The 15,953-nt window shown below is 44.0% G+C and overlaps 2 protein-coding genes across 2 annotated transcripts in view; both read left to right on the forward strand.

Moving 5' to 3' along the window:
* The window catches only part of brox (BRO1 domain and CAAX motif containing), a 445,085-nt gene that overhangs the window by 200,412 nt on the left and 228,720 nt on the right, over nt 1-15,953 (forward strand). The gene's annotated exons all lie outside the window — the stretch shown is intronic.
* Nucleotides 1-15,953, forward strand: part of disp1 (dispatched homolog 1 (Drosophila)) — a 159,196-nt gene that overhangs the window by 28,021 nt on the left and 115,222 nt on the right. The window contains 1 exon segment of the mRNA XM_028821042.2: nt 14,750-14,856. The gene's annotated coding sequence lies outside the window, so the exon portion shown is untranslated.

The following is a 15,953-nucleotide window of genomic DNA, read 5'->3' on the forward strand; positions in this document are numbered from 1 at the left end:
AATTTGTTGATATTTTGTTAAATTTATCCGACCCTCGACTTTAACAAGGGCCCCAGTCCCTGAACTAGCCACACAGCCCCATAGCTTGATGGAACCTCCACCAAATTTGACAGTAGGTAGCAGGTGTTTTTCTTGGAATGCGGTGTTCTTCTTCCGCCACGCAAAGCGCTTTTTGTTCTGACCAAATAACTCCATTTGTGTCTCATCAGTCCAAAGCACTTTGTTCCCAAATGAATCGGGCTTGTCTAAATGAGCATTGGCATACAACAAGCGACTCTGTTTGTGGCGTGAGTGCAGAAAGGGCTTCTTTCTCATCACCCTGCCATACTGATGTTCTGAATTGTAGAACGATGCACAGATACACCATCTGCAGCAGGATGTTCCTGCAGGTCTTTAGAGGTGATCTGTGGGTTGTCTGTCATCATTCTTACAATCCTGCTCATATGCCACTCCTGTATTTTTCTTGGCCTGCCAGACCTGCTGGGTTTAACAGCAACTGTGCCTGTGGCCTTCCATTTTCTGATTCCACTCCTTATACTTGAAACTGACAGTTTAAACCTCTGAGATGGCTTTTTGTAGCCTTCCCCTAAACCAGGAGACTCCACAATCTTTGTTTTCAGATCTTTGGAGAGTTGCTTTGAGGATCCCATGCTGTCTGTCACTCTTCAGAGGAGAGTCAAAGGGAAGGAAGCACAACTTGTAATTGACCATCTTAAATACCTTTATATCTCATGATGGGACACACCTGTCTATGAAGTTCAAGGCTTAATGAGCTCATCAACCATTGAGCAGTGACAGACATTCAAATCAGCACAATGACAAGGGGACCCACATTTGTGCACAGCCAGTTTTTCACATTTGATTGAATTTCATACAACTAAATACTGCGTCACTAAAAATCTTTGTTCGGAAAACACAGCAGTACTCAGATGTTCCTAGGAAATGAAAGACATACCACTGTTTGTTGTTGAAAGGAGAGTCAGTTATTATGCAGGCTGAGAGGGGCTCCCAAACTTTTTCATACGACTGTAGATACTTTATTAATCCCCAAGGGGAAATTCACATACTCCAGTAGCAGAATACTGATGAAGACAATATTAATTAATGAGCAATAAAAGTGCAGTGCAAGGTGGAGAGTGCCAGGCAGGTATAACACAGTAACTTTGTATAATGTTAATGTCCCCCCCCCCACCACCCCACCCCCATGGTGGAATTGAAGAGTCGCATAGTGTGTTGGAGGAACGATCTCCTCAGTCCGTCAGTGGAGCAGGACGGTGACGGCAGTCTGTTGCTGAAGCTGCTCCTCTGTCTGGAGATGATCCTGTTCAGTGGATTCTCCATGATTTTGACAGGAGCCTACTCAGTGCCAGTCGTTGCCCTTAGTGGCATCCCAATCCATAAATGGTTACAGTGGCCTTGCAAAGCATCATGGGGTGCTGGGGAAAAGAAATATGACAATGTCAATTTTTCAGGGAAGAATTTTGTCGGACTCTGTTACTGGTGAACCCAGCAAATTCACTGTGATGGCATAGTGAGGATCAATGGTAACATGTTCACACATTTAGCATTATTTTATAAATTAAGTGTTTAATGGCATGACCTCAAAGTCTAATGGGGTGCGTCATTGAATTCTCATCCGTTGGTTTTCAAACTTACATTTTTTGCAGTTCAGAGTTTCGGTGGGCTGGCACCACCACGCACAAGTCAGGATCCAAGCGAGGGTGGGATGCCAGTCGACCACAATTCCCACTCGTGCACAGACCCTCTCATTCCAGTTGAATTGAAATTCTTCTCCTGTAGCCCCAGCTCAAAATGCCGGCCGATCATCTGGCGAGTCATTCCAGTGACATGCTGTGATAACTCTATCGACTCGAGTCCGCATTCTTGGCTGGAGACACTGGAACTAATAGACGGCACCTGTCTTCATGATGGCATCTGAACAATTTCAGTTATACAAACAGAGACAGCTGCCCGCGAGTTTGAAATAGCAGGCGAGGGGAAGAAAGCAGCGAGGCTTTAAGGCAGAAATGGGGAAATTTTCTGCGGTGAGAGATACCAAGTTATTATTTATTTATTTATTTTTTTTTTTTTTTTAAATTTATTTATTTATTTTTTTTAATTTATTTATTTTTTTATATTTAACTCTCGGAGTAAAATAAATAAAAACCTGGAACCGGAGCTCTTAACGTTATGAGAAAATAAAGAACAGAAGAGTAAAACGTGTCCATTACTTAAAAAGCAAAGCCTCTCAGGGTCCTGGTGGCTTCTGGTTTTCATTTCTTTATCAAACACCAAATCCTGCGTGCTGCTTTCATTGACTCCGGGGGGCTTTATATCAGGGCTGTCCTGGAGGGCTGTGGTGGCCACAGGTTTTTTTTCCCCAACATTTCTTCCCTTTTAGATTTGTCTCTGCCTTAAATTTTGTGAAATTGTACACTAATGGAGTTAATAGCTGCCACACTTAGTTGAACTCCTTATTTCGGCTGTACTCTGAAAGGCGCTTCAGTCCACGATTTGTATTAAAAAGATTTAAATATACTGTGGTGTTTTTTTATTTTCTGTAAAATTGGTTCTTTTAACGACAAAGGCAGCCACTGGTGCAAATGGTAGAATTCTAGGCAGCAGCGGCCACAAAAGCGTCACTTCGACTTCTGTTATCTTGACAGCGCTAAGGTTCAATTAATCCAAATATTTCTCATAAATAATTGAGTTGTATTGGGACAAGTGTAATTCTGTTAAAATAAGGGAGCAGAATATCAAAGGGTTGGGGATCGGCCAGGTACCCCGTTTTTAATAAAGGAGATCAAAGAGCAAAATTGTCACTAAGAACGTCTTGGGTCCTTGTCAGTCGTAAAGTGACAGAAGGGCTTCTCCGTTGTGGAGCTGTTGACGCCAAGCGAGTGTCGTCTGAATGGACAATGCCTTCTGGTACCTTTTTTGTTTTAAGGGGCTTCCAGGGCGGAAGGGGCAGGACCTCCAAGATCTTACCCGGTAGTGACGTTATGCAGTCTGTCCCGGGACTCGTCCTTTGGTTGTGAGGAAGAGAGAAGAGGTGGGTAGCGATCGCTCTCTCCCATGGCCTGTGCTCAACGGTCTTACCAAAGTTTGCACGCAGACCACTGCCTACAGCGCTTGTGTGGGTGTGTGTGATGCTCTGGGCATCTTCCTTTATCCAGGACATGAGGATGGAGCAGCGATGACTCAAATTATTCATTTTGTTCTATGCCTAAATATGTGTGTCTGCACGTGACCCCCCCCCAAAGTCTAGTTCGTTTGACTAGTGTGATCGCTCTGTGCCAGGGCCTGGCCAACGCAACCGTAGAGTGCGAATTATGAATGGTACCGCAAATCAAGTTAACATTGATGACTGGCATTAATGGCAGCAGAGTAATGTTAACAATTTATCTTCTCAATATTCAGTGTTATGGATTAAGATCGATAATGTAAAGTAAATTCTTGTAATGTCTGTAAAGTGTAACTGTACTTTTGCTTTTTGAAGTGTGTGCAGCCTTTTTGGATTGGATAATCCTAAAGTCTGAGAAACTCAGACTTGAGAGACCAGACCTGAGTTTGGGGGGGTGTTTTTGTTTTTCTTTGCATTTTCAGAGTCTGAGATGGAAACGGTGAGTTCCAAGTTTTAGTGGAATAGAGCATTAATGTCCAATCCCGTCTACTTTGCTGTTCTGCAGACAAAATTGCGAGACACCAGGGAACCTCCATCTTGCTCTCCCTTTGTTTCATCTGCTTGACAAACGCCACCCTGATGCCTCTCCATCTCACGATTGTTGTTCTCCACTCTTTCTGTGCTAACCGCATTCCCTTTGGTCCATTTTGACTTGTAGTCGGTGTCTGTTGATTACTATGCCTCTTCACGGTGACTAACAATGAAACAAACCGCTGCACGTTTATGTGTGTGCCTCACACGGGGTGTATGTAAAGAAACTGGTTGTGTTAAAATCAATCAAAATTACAAATTAATTAAACAAATGGCACCCCAGACTTACCACAGTGAGTTATCAGCGACCAAAACGCATTATACTTGAGGCAAGAATTCCTAATTTGCTAATTTCCTTCACAAAATCTGGTCCAAAGGTGGCCTAAAAATGATAGGTTTTCAGGTCCAATGGGTCAAAAATAATGGGAGGCGACCCCAAAGAGCTTGACGTCTTGTATAACTGGACCTCGAGATTAATCGAACGACGGTATATCTCATACGGGGTTTTTTTTTTTTTTTGGTTTTTTTTTTCTCATACCGATGAATCCGGAGATGCCAAACGTGAAGTGATTTTAAAGTGTTGAGAAGGAATTCATGAAAGTGGGGTACGAGGGGACACAACCTTGGGGGGTGGGGATTGGTAATCTACGTGGAGTGTTTGTTATTTCGAGGTTGCCGATCATGAACATGATGATCTTTTTGGTATTTGATTTTTAACTGGTGGTCCTAGGCATATAACAGCCACTCCCTGAAGGTTCAAAAAGATGGATTTCAAGTATATGGGGTTTCATGTTTTGAGTCTTTTCAAGGTCCGAGATTACGAATACCTGTTTTTTTTGATCCTTTACTAGGGGCCTAGCTCTCTGTGGACCTCCATCAGAAGGTGACAAATGACAAATTTTCAATTATTGACCATATTTCCAAATTAAAACGCATTCAAATATTTCAAATATTTGACACCTCTCCTTTTGTTTGTTTTGTGTTCTTCTCCCTGATGAAGTAAATCCTTGCATTTCTTGTGAACACCCCAAATCAAGGCAGCTTACGCCAATTTCGACTTTTTCTTTTTCGTTGTACTTTTAGAAAGACTGAGACTCTGAATTAAACCATTTCCTATGTCCTGACTTGAAATCTGACAAAGAGGTTTACTGTTTCTAGAAACAGACGTTGTAATCGCCCAAGTAACTTCACCGCGTTCCAGGGAATAGTCGGGGAGCCAACCGGGCAATCGCCGTTTTTTACTTTGAGATCTCGGATAAAGAAGCTGACGATGACACTGCATAAACATGCAAGAAGCAATCGATGCTGTCTCTGGTTTTCACTTCACATCTCTTAAGTCAAAACGCTGAAATGGATAGTTTGTTATGGTATTACTCGCCACCAGCCAACGTCATTTAAATTTTATTTTCCTTTTATTTTCTAAGGTTGTTCAAATCGATGTGTACGGTGACACATGTATACTGCAAATGCACAGAACAGCTTTTGAGCACATTTTGATATGTTGTGTGTTTCGATAGAACACCACTGGTCAGTCATCGGGAGTTCTGCCCTCCAAGGCTCGGGTCCAAGAAATGACTTCTCTCTCTGTGGTTGACCGACTTTTATAATCCTGGGACCAAAAGGGGCGGGGTCTCTTGCATCCTATTCCCTCACCTGGAGTCTTATCGGAACTATGGGAGGAAGAAACCGAAAAGTTGGCAATGGTGCCCTCTTGTGTCCCAAAGTGGTATTACCTGCTTGGTTGGAGCCCTGAAGATGATCAAGCATTCATGCGTGACAATGTGTTTGACTAAAAATAAAGCGCATGCAGTGCTTGGAAATCAAACGTATTCCTGCTCAAATTTATTTTTTATATAATAAGACATCAAGTAGTCTGACTGCCTTCCTTTTTGCAAGTCCACCTTTATTACCCGTCTTCCGTCCTCCCAAGTGGAAGCACGGCCAACTGTCTCAGTTGTAATCGCAGGCAGGATGCGAAGGAGCAGCTGGTCGTGTCTACTGCCGAAGCAGACCTCATACCGCAGGAATCTGGAATTGTATCATTTTCAAAACGTTTCCTATATCTGAGTGCTGTCACCAATTAAGAATGTTAATAAAACGGCGTGGAAGGTTGGAATGCTTTTGCTGCAGACGTTTTGACTCTTTACACGCTGGAGGTCATTTTCAGCTCTCAAGTAACGAGCCCGTCTATGACCTGAAGCCGATCGCCCAGTGTTGGCATTGGCGTCTGCGACAGAACCCGGATGGGATGCCAAACCATCGTGGCCCACTGTCTTTACTTAATAGAGCCTGCAGTCTTACAGTTGTCAGTCCTGGGAATGGCTGTGGCTTTTACGTTTGTCCCCTTCAGGGCGCATTCTCTCTGCTCTTAGGAGAAGTAAAGGACATTGGGAATAGCAAGGCCTTAAAAAGGAAGAACGTTGAGCCTCCCTGCACTTTAGGATTAGAATGGTCTGAAATGATGGTTTTAAAGACCCCTAGTAGGTTATATACATTTAGATTTTAATTGCGGCCACATTTTAAAATTGAGACATCTGTATATGTGTGTGTGTATGTATGTGTGTGTTAAGCTTGACGCTATATAGCGCCTGACCCGACACAGATTGACATGGAGGCATGTGTACAATGAAATAAACTTTTTCTTCCCCTGTGGGCACACGTCTTCCCTGTGACCCACAGGTAATACACAGTCCCAGCAGTAGTCACACCTCTCCTTGGCACCACCACTCCTCCCAAGCAACCTCGTCCTCCTCCACCCGACTCTGGCTCCTTTTATAGTTCACCCGGAAGTGCTCCAGGTGCTTGATCACGGAGTTCCAGGTGTGATGAATCTGCTGCCCACACGGGCTCAGGTGTCCCAAACACAGCACCCCCTGGTGGTGCCTGCGGGACCCAACAGGGCTTCAGCCAACTCCAATTCCTGGGGAGCCCTCCGGGAAACCTGAGGCACTGCTCCACCCCATGGGGGCAGCCATCTAGCATCCAGGGGGAGGTATTGCACTGTCCAGGGCTGTTCCCCCTGAATATAATGTGCAGGGGTGTCCCGGCTGGGCATGGACACCTGCCGCAGTGTGTGTGTGTATGTGTATATGTAATAGGGGCTAAATGCAAGAACTGTCTGGTGACCTGCATACCTGCTTTGATGTCACTTGTGCTTGTGGACCGGTTTATTCAATTTTTTTATTTATGTATTTTCTTATCAAGTATGTCATCTTCCATATAAAGTCCAATTTACTGCATTTATGGTTTATGTGGAAAAACTTCCTTTCAGGCACAGCGTTCCACATCTAGTTTAGATAGATAGATACTTTATTAATCCCAAGGGGTTTATTACTTGGTGACGGCAGGTCCACACCTGCGTTCGAGGATCCACCAGCTTTCAGTTCATTGGAGAACAAAGGGGTGGCATGTGTCGCCATGTGGAACGCCTGGTACCCTCGAATTACAATGTAAGGCACCTTGAATAGTTAAGGAAGGAGGGGAAACAAAACATCGCTGCACGGTTGCCAGCCGAACAACATCTCCGGCATCCATCCCTGACAGCGGACCAGATAGACTAAGCGGTCTGTCGCTTGAAGTGCAGCCGCTTAAGCCGATGTCCCAACTTCTAGTTATGGGTTATGTCCGATTTACCGACCACCATTGCTGGTCCATGTCTTGAAATCACCAAGCACATCTGCTTTACCAATTGAACCCCATTTTGTGGCGGCAGATGACAGGCTGCCTGACAGAGCTGGCGTTGTACAAAGGGTCTAAAACGGCGACATTCATCAGAATCTCAAAATCAAATTTGTGGACGATTACAATACTTCGTATACGAGAAAGTCAGTCAGGAAGGTCTCAAACATCGAGATTCATCAAAATCTCAGCATTGAATTTTTGGATGATTCCAGTGCTTAGTGTACAAGAAAGTAAAAAGGATGGGGGGGGGGGGGGGGGGGGGGGGGGAGAACACTATTTTTAGGAATTGCAAAATGGGTAAAGACAACCCAAAAAGCCAATGTTAGACATGCAGCAGAGATGACCAGTGTGCCACCCTGCCAGCCTTCACGTAATCCTTCATGCTTTGTAAACCCGCCATTCCGTTCAGATTCACCTGGGATTGTAAGTATTGACGATGCTTGATTATCAACCCTGTTAAAAAAAAAAAAAAAAATTTGGAATGGTTGAAATTTAGGGGCCTGAAATATTATACAAAAAAAAAAATAAAATCAAAACTTAAGATTGTACCCTTCTGGGGTCTGGCAGTTGGGGGGGGTGGGAAATGGTTTGCAGTTTAGCACGAGTTGCTCCTATTTGATTGTATTTAAAAGAAAATAAAGAAGAAACGTGCCGAAATCCATGGAGCTGTCCTTCCATAATTAGCATTCCGAAGCGTACGGCACATGTGACTGCGTTTGTGGCCGCCGCTCCCCGAGGACGTCTTTGAAGGTTACTCGTCGGTAATCGTGTAGTCCTCCATGGCTTCATTGTGGCTTTTCTGTAGAATGCTGAACAAATTAATAGAGGAAATAACATTTCCTTTCCAAATGTTTAGCTGGGACTGACACGCTCTTAATGTGCTGGATAATTAAAGCTCCATTCCAAGGACACTCGAGACCCCTCGCAGTAAACTCAACCTTTCAATTCTTTTTTCTTTTTCTTTTTAATTTGCTAAACCTCATCAGAACTGTTTTTCCATGCATTGCTTGGGGCCATCGCTGTGATCATTTCAGCGAGTTTACTGGTCTTTTCTATGTAACAAAGCCTTTGGTGCGGTGCTGTGAAAAAGTATTTGCCCCCTTCTACTGTCCGTTTCTTTATTCAAGGAACAAAGTTACCAAACTGCTCTTTTACCCATCTGGTTTATTTTTGATGTCGGGGTTTATTTCCTGGCTCAAGTTTATTTTCCTTTTTCCTGTTTCTGAATTATTTCCCATATACTTTATGTAATTTTTGGTGGTGGTTATTTACTTATGATTTAGTATTTATAAAGTGTGTATTTAGCTTTTAACTCTGAATATGTCCCTTGTATTTTGTGGGTGGAACCTCGAGAGGCGGGGCCACCTTGAAGTCACTCCAGTGGCCCCGCCCTCATTCTTTATATTGAGGTGGTCTCGTCAGTGTCTTTAATTCACTTTACTGAGCCAATTCTTTTGAACTACGCCTTTTTAAGTGAATTTTTGCTTTGAATACACAGGTCTACATAATTACTTTTTTTTGTTTGCTACTGGGAACTTCAGACCAGCTCTTCAGTGTTTTACTGATTTTTATATGTGAAATCAGAATTACGCTGGCACGTCTGGTTTTTGAGATACACATCATTGACATTGACACATTTGAATATCAATGTATTAAGACGATATCTGGAGTGTGGACTCTGTCCCACCAAAGTTGTTTTGATGTGTTTTATTCTGAAAACAAACCAGAAGACGATACCAGCATGTTCTCCATAAGCTCAGCATAACTCTCTGCTCTGTGACTGCCAAGAACAACCTGCACGAATGAGGGGGCTGATCCAGTGGGCTTCAGTTCCCTTTTGAACTCGTCGTCAAGCATCAGTTCATGGATTTCAAGACCAACAAAAACACCTTCTTTAGTTTTTGGCTTCACTTTTCTCGAGACCAAACTTATTTCTTAAATTCTGAAACGCGTCAACGTTTCTGTCCATCGCCTTGACAAAATTTTCAAAGAAATGGCAAACCTAATGAACAAAATGTCCTGAAATGCAATGTTATGTTAAGGAAACAGTAGAACCGACTACCTAGTGCAGCGTCAAGTCGGAGTTGTCATTATGCTGAAGAGCAGGGGTCCTCAATCACAGTCCTGGAGGGCCGCAGTGGCTGCAGGTTTTTGCTCCAACCCAGTTGCATAATAAGAAGCACTTATTGCTCCAGTAACACTTCTTACGAGCGAGACCACTAAAGTGAAGCAGATTTTGAACCCTTATCGCTTATTTTAGTCTTAAACAGCTGTGTTCTTGGTTTTTAATTTCTTCTAATTAGCAATAAGATGCAAATGACAAAAGAGACCAGCATTTCTCCATTTAGCTTGTTACCGTTTACACCTCTGTGTGTGTTTATCATGCACTATTTTGTTTAATTAAATACTTGGAAGGAAAGTGAAGAGAAAAAAGTGAAGGACTGAGAATTACTCCTCCATTTTAGCCTTCAGATCATTTGGATGATATCCTTAGAAAGGGGAAGAAAAATCCTAAGAGATGAGAATGACCTGACGTGGCAGAGTTAAAGCAACTAACCAGCCATGAAATGAAATTATTGGCAAGAATTGCTTTCTAATTGAGCAACTGGGTTTGAACAAAAACCTGCAGCCACTGCGGCCCTCCAGGACTGGGATTGAAGACCCCTGCTTAAGAGTCATATAAGTCTTGGTAATCAGGTAACATATTTTTCCGCTAATTAAAAATGAATAATTTTTAAATAAAATGAATAACGTCAAGGTAAACCACTCGCAGCTGTTAGTAGCGTGTGGCATCCCTAGTAGAATTACCAGTATTTATGAAAATGGTTATCCATTTTTACTGTCCAGTCTAGTTGTACAAGACCTGGAGCATCATGGGCGGGGGGGGGGGGGGGGTGGAAAGGGACGTACTGCTGGACGAGAAATGGTTTTCAGATTTGCAGTCGGCAAGTGAAATTTGTGAAAGAACGAAGGAAAGAATCCCAGTAGCAAAATGGTCATTGACCAGTGATATTTTGAATTTTACCAGTGTGTTTATTTATGACTGTGCCCTTCATTACATTCTGTGCTCTTCTGTTACTAACCCCCCCCCCCCCCCCTTCCCTGGTGAGGCCTCTCTTTCAGACTCCCGGCTTCTCAACTGTCAAATGCGGTTATCGGATTCAGCCCGGCAGCCACTGCGATTGGAAACGGATGGCAATCCGACTGAAATCCAAGCAAAGTTGTCTTTTTGGGCCCAAACGTCTGCTTTAAAAAATATCAGTAAATGACTTGTAGGACATTATGGAGGGAAAAGAATAATAAGAAAAGTGGAAAAATTGGACAGTTACCCTTGTAATCCATCATGGCATGTTGTTCCCAGGACTGTGTCTGTGTGCCTTGCTAAGGTACTGCGTCCTCCTCCATTTTGTCCAGTTCCGCTCTCTCCCTTCCTTTTACTCCTCACCGATACTCCCAACATTTACACTCACTCAGCAGATTCTTAGGACCACTTTGCTAATCCTGGCCAGGACCTCCTTTTGTTCTTGTTCTTCATGCCTTGATTTCCTCAGGATGTTGTTGCTGTTCCTTTTTGAGGTTTCTAGGCCTTGTTGACTCGAGTCCATCACACAATTTCTGCACATTCATGCTGTGGCTCTCCCATTCCACCGCATCTCGAAGGTGTACTAATAGATTCAGGTCTGGCGACCGTGAAGACCACTGAAGAATGCTAAACTCGTTGCTATACTCTTCAAACTAAGTTTAAGACCACTTGGGCTTTCTGGCCTGGTGCATTGTCATGCTGGACCACCAGAGCTTATCATAAGCTGGAGGTGCAAGACACAGTGGCATATGTGCCAAGGGCAAACCTGGGGAGACCAATAAAGGTGACGGGTCTGGAACTGTGGGTGACCAATGGAGGTGGCAGACCGGGATCCAGCAGGCTGTTTGTTCGTGATGTGCACTTGCTGCATTCCATTTGAACTGGGAAGTTGGGATTTCTGAGTTCCCACTGGGAAGTTTCAACTTAAATGCCTCCTTTGCCCCAACACAATACAACCCAATAATAAAAGCAGTATTAATGTTTGTGATGTGCCATCTGTTGGAATGAAAAATGCAATGCAAATGTCTGTTATATGCCATTTGGTATTAGATTTGTCCAAGCAGTGTTAATGGTTGAGGTTGATTTTTCTGATTGCTTTACTGGAACGCGCGCCACTCGGGTGTGACGTCCTTCCCAGCTCCGACTTCCAACTTCTGAGGTAAATGGAATGCAAAAGTTGTGAAAAGAAGGAAAAGATTTAACTCTCGACCTTTGGGATTTCTTAAGACCGTTTTTCATGGGAGGTGGATATTTTTATTTTTTTGAACTGTTGCACAATGTTTGGCACTTAACTCTTTGTTTATTAAAAAAAAAAAGTCTTGCTTGTCTGCTGGTTCACCCCACTCCATCCCAGTTACGACTGCTGAAGGTTGTACCCAAAAGACAGCGAGCAGGAGACGTCACACCATCCAATTTAGACTAACAGGGCGATACAAGGCGGCTTCAGTGATGAAGGCCTCTTACCGCCCAGCTTTTGTGGAATATTTTAATGGGAAACTTTTAATTGGGCATAATGAGCTAAGTAGGCAACACACCAGGAGACGGCCACCCACAGGCAAACGCCATATCCAGTGTCGCACATAAATACTCTCTGCCGCCGCCTTGCTCATCATCATCTATTTACAGGACTTGCACAAAATGAGATTTACATGGCTGGAGAGGTACGTGCTCGCAAACAACAATGCAGCCGAATGTTAAACTGTGTATAGTCTCATTGTAGGTGGGATTAGACCTCGTAACTAAAATGGCCTTTACAGTAGCAACGTGATGATCACATACCACGAATCATTTGTCAGAGTGAAATCTGATTCTGGGGAATGAGAAGGCAGTTGTGTGAGAAATCGCCAAAGATCACACAATAACAAGGTGGCATGGTGGCACAGTGGTTAGCACTGCTGACTGAATCCTGCTAGTTAGCGATCTCTGATGTTCATTAAAGTGTGTAATTTATATATTATAATATACTGTATTTTATACATACACACACATTGTGCAGGAATGACAGACTGATGGGTCAAAATTTGGGGTGCCAATCGGGTTGTCCTGTTTTTGTTCATTTTTCTTTAATATTTAAAGTAACGTCTCTCCTCTCATGAAATGCCCAGGGTTTCTGGCCAAACTTCTAACATAAACATTGTGCACTTTAAAAGGAACTCCGTCTACCATGTCCTACATATAACAAACGACATCTTCTTCCAGGAATCCGGGGCCCTTATGGAAAAGGGGCTATGGTGGGTTAAGTGCCCTCGCTAGGCAGTTTCTCAGTGCTGCGCAAAGAGAAGGAGAAGGCAGTGTTGGCCATAGCGCCCCCTCTCGTCCTGGGGGTGGTGTTAATACCTTGACCGGACCAGTAAGGAGATCTTCTGGCGCCCATTGGAGTCGTCTGATGCTAGCAGTACCACCGCAGGGCGAGAGGGAGCTCTGTTGCTAACTATTGTGCCCTGCCCACAGCACTCCTGGAAACCTTGCCCCTTCTAGACAAGTCCTATACTGTAAATACAGATAAGCTGGAAAGGAGTGGCCTCAGGTAAGAGAGGCAGACCTTCTGCATGACGGACCACCCCGAAGCTGATCAACTGGACAGAGTAATAAAGTCCCTGGAGCCGCATTGGTAACCCGAGCAGTTATTGTAACACCGTTGTTTTAGATCTGGTTTTCAGACTCTTGCAAAAGCATGGGGACCAACTGGGCCACCCCATTAAATGCAAAAGACTCTTCTGTGCATTTTCCCCTTACTAGCTGTGCTACCCATTCAACTCTAACACGGGTTGAAATCCAAATATTAAACGTAGACCTCAGCATTAACGTTTGCAGTGCACCATGTGATACATATGTCTCTTATATGCCATTTGATATGGGATTCGTCAATGCAGTATTAATGTTTGACGCACCATCTGTTGGAATGAAAAAATGCAATGCAAATGTCTGTTATATGCCATTTGGTACTGGATTCGTCAAAGCAGAGTTAATGTTTGACATGCACCATCTGTTAGAATCACTGAGACATAGCAACTGGATGGACATACACTTTACATATATGTATGTGTAATATGGTAACCCAATGGATAGATCATACAAACCCAGGAGATGTTCTGGGGCACCAGCAGGGCTACCCCAGTTAATTGGCACAACCAAAAAAAAAATTGTGTGGCATAACCTAAAGATGGTTCTCCTCTGTCTTCTAACATTTTGGAAACGGTTCCTTCAGCAGGTGAGGCAAGGGTCAAAATGAGACCCCAGCTTCCTAGGACTTCCTGTTTCCTTGGTGTCCAAATGGAAGGGGTTGGATCCTTCCCTGGGTGCTCTGGGTGGGGCTAAGTGTCCTCCTTCTTGGCAGGTTCTCAGAACTGCGACAAAAGAGAAGATGGAGCTAACAACAGTGCCCCCTCTTGACTTGGAATGGTATCGCTTACCTGAGCAGTGCTAGGAAAGTGACCCCCAGGTGCACATGCTTGACCGTATCCATAATACAGCATGTAAGGGACACCTCGGGACCCCGAACTCTCAACAAAACTGCACACCAGTCACCGGTCCAAATAACCATTTATTCTGAAGACTGCACCTTCGACATAAATACACAAGAAAATCGCAATACGCTAATCTTCCTTTCCTTTCTCTCAAATCTCCTCTAGCAAGTGTTGTCCTCTGACTCTGACCAAACCAAGTGAGATGGCTGGGGGGGTCCCCTTTGGAATTATTTGTAGGTCTGGCAACAGTGTCAAGGTATTGCATGAACGTTCAAGTCAAGTGGAAGCCCCTAAGAGAAGGGACAGGCTTTCCCTGCAGCTCACCCAATCGACACTGAAGGAGCCCAGCAGGGCTGCCTAATGGGACTACAACTCCCAGTATGCCTTGTTGGTTTGTGTATGGCTTCACCGATCAAAGAGTGCTGCCACACAGCACACAGTCTTGGAAAGCTGTTTTCCACCCAACTGTTCATCCATAGCTCCGTCTGTGAAAAGGAACACCATCCATCTCAGCTGGGATGTTGGCCAGGGCTTAGCTTATTTAAATTTGTCATTTATTAAATAGCCCACTGTAATTGTTTGTTGGTATAAAGGGGGCCTGAAAGGATTCCCCTTCTTGTCTTTGTAATTCCATAACTCTGATCTTTCAAAAGTCTGTACTTAAGTTCTTAAATGTCAATTTGTCCCTCTGTGAGTTACTCGGTTACAAGTCCTATGCCTTGATAAATCGTGTCCTCCCCAGACTGAGTGACAGTCCTCTTTGTGTGCCTAAGGTCACCTCTGACATTGATCTTTCTTTTTTAGATTCCGCACATTCTGGAATATCTTCATCACCACAAGGAAGACAAGGAGCTGTCTGTTAGACTGGGGAGTCCTTTGAAGAGCTGTTCTTTTTACATCTGTTTAACCAGGTGAGCCCCCCCCCTTTATGTTTAAATCTTTTTTTGACCAAACACAACTCTAAACGATGTATCTGAACACGGCTCCAGGGCTCACGGTCACTAGGGAGCTTGCATGTTCTCCCAGTGTACATATGGCAGTCCTGTCACTAACTCATTCAAAGGTGTTGAATGGATGGAGTATGTGGATGACTGACTTGTGCATCCCCAGTTTGGTGCCTGCCTTGTATGTGGTGTTGTCATGGTGGGCTTCACACCCCGCTACCCTGAAATGGCATGTCGTCTTACCTCCATTTAACAAAGTAGATGCATTCTGGAATTTTAATTCATTATAAGAAACTCCATCTTCAGAAGTGTACAGTAGTTTTGACAAGAGCGTATGGATACGTATTGTAACAACCTGGGTGGTTGGGGGGGGGGGGTCTCATGACGCCATCTTTTTTTCTTTGGCCTTGCTACACCACTGTCTGCCCCCAGATTCTGAACCCCTCCTTCCAGGTGGTTCCACACGTCTCGTCTGCTTCATTCACCTCCTAGACATTCACTCTGCCGATTTCCCCCTTGGACCACACTTGAGCGCTGAGGAGGACCATCTGTTTTACCTCCCCCACTACTAACCCCTCAAAAATTATGTAAGAAAGTCCAAGCCAGGACCCTTAAAAAGACTTGGATAGACTTTGACTTGTTGTTCCGGGTTAAACAGAACGCTGAGGAGACTAATGCCCGAGTCCCATTTTGGGTCTGTATGGGCCGAAGCTTGCTTGTTGGATTTGGGGGTCATGCTGCCTGGGGAGAGGTCCATCTCTAGAAAAGCTACCCATGTTTTGTGGGTGTTTTTTTAGACTTTTTTCACCATATGGTGTCCCCTAATTGCAGCAACCCGCTCCGCGACGGCCCTCGACTCGATGAGTTTGTTACTGAAGTGTGCGACAGTCGATAGAAAGGTCGTGTAATGTGAAGGGACTTAAATGTGCACAAGAGGCTGGAAAGTAATGACCAGCTATTTAGTTTTTTGTACAATTGCCTGGTAGACTGTGGGCATGAGACAGCTTATGCCATTTTTAAAGGAAGAAGCTGATCACACCTATGATTGATTGGATTTTATTTTT

Source organism: Erpetoichthys calabaricus, chromosome 15 (genome assembly GCF_900747795.2).
Source record: "Erpetoichthys calabaricus chromosome 15, fErpCal1.3, whole genome shotgun sequence".
In the NCBI taxonomy this organism is placed as follows: Eukaryota; Metazoa; Chordata; class Cladistia; order Polypteriformes; family Polypteridae; genus Erpetoichthys; species Erpetoichthys calabaricus.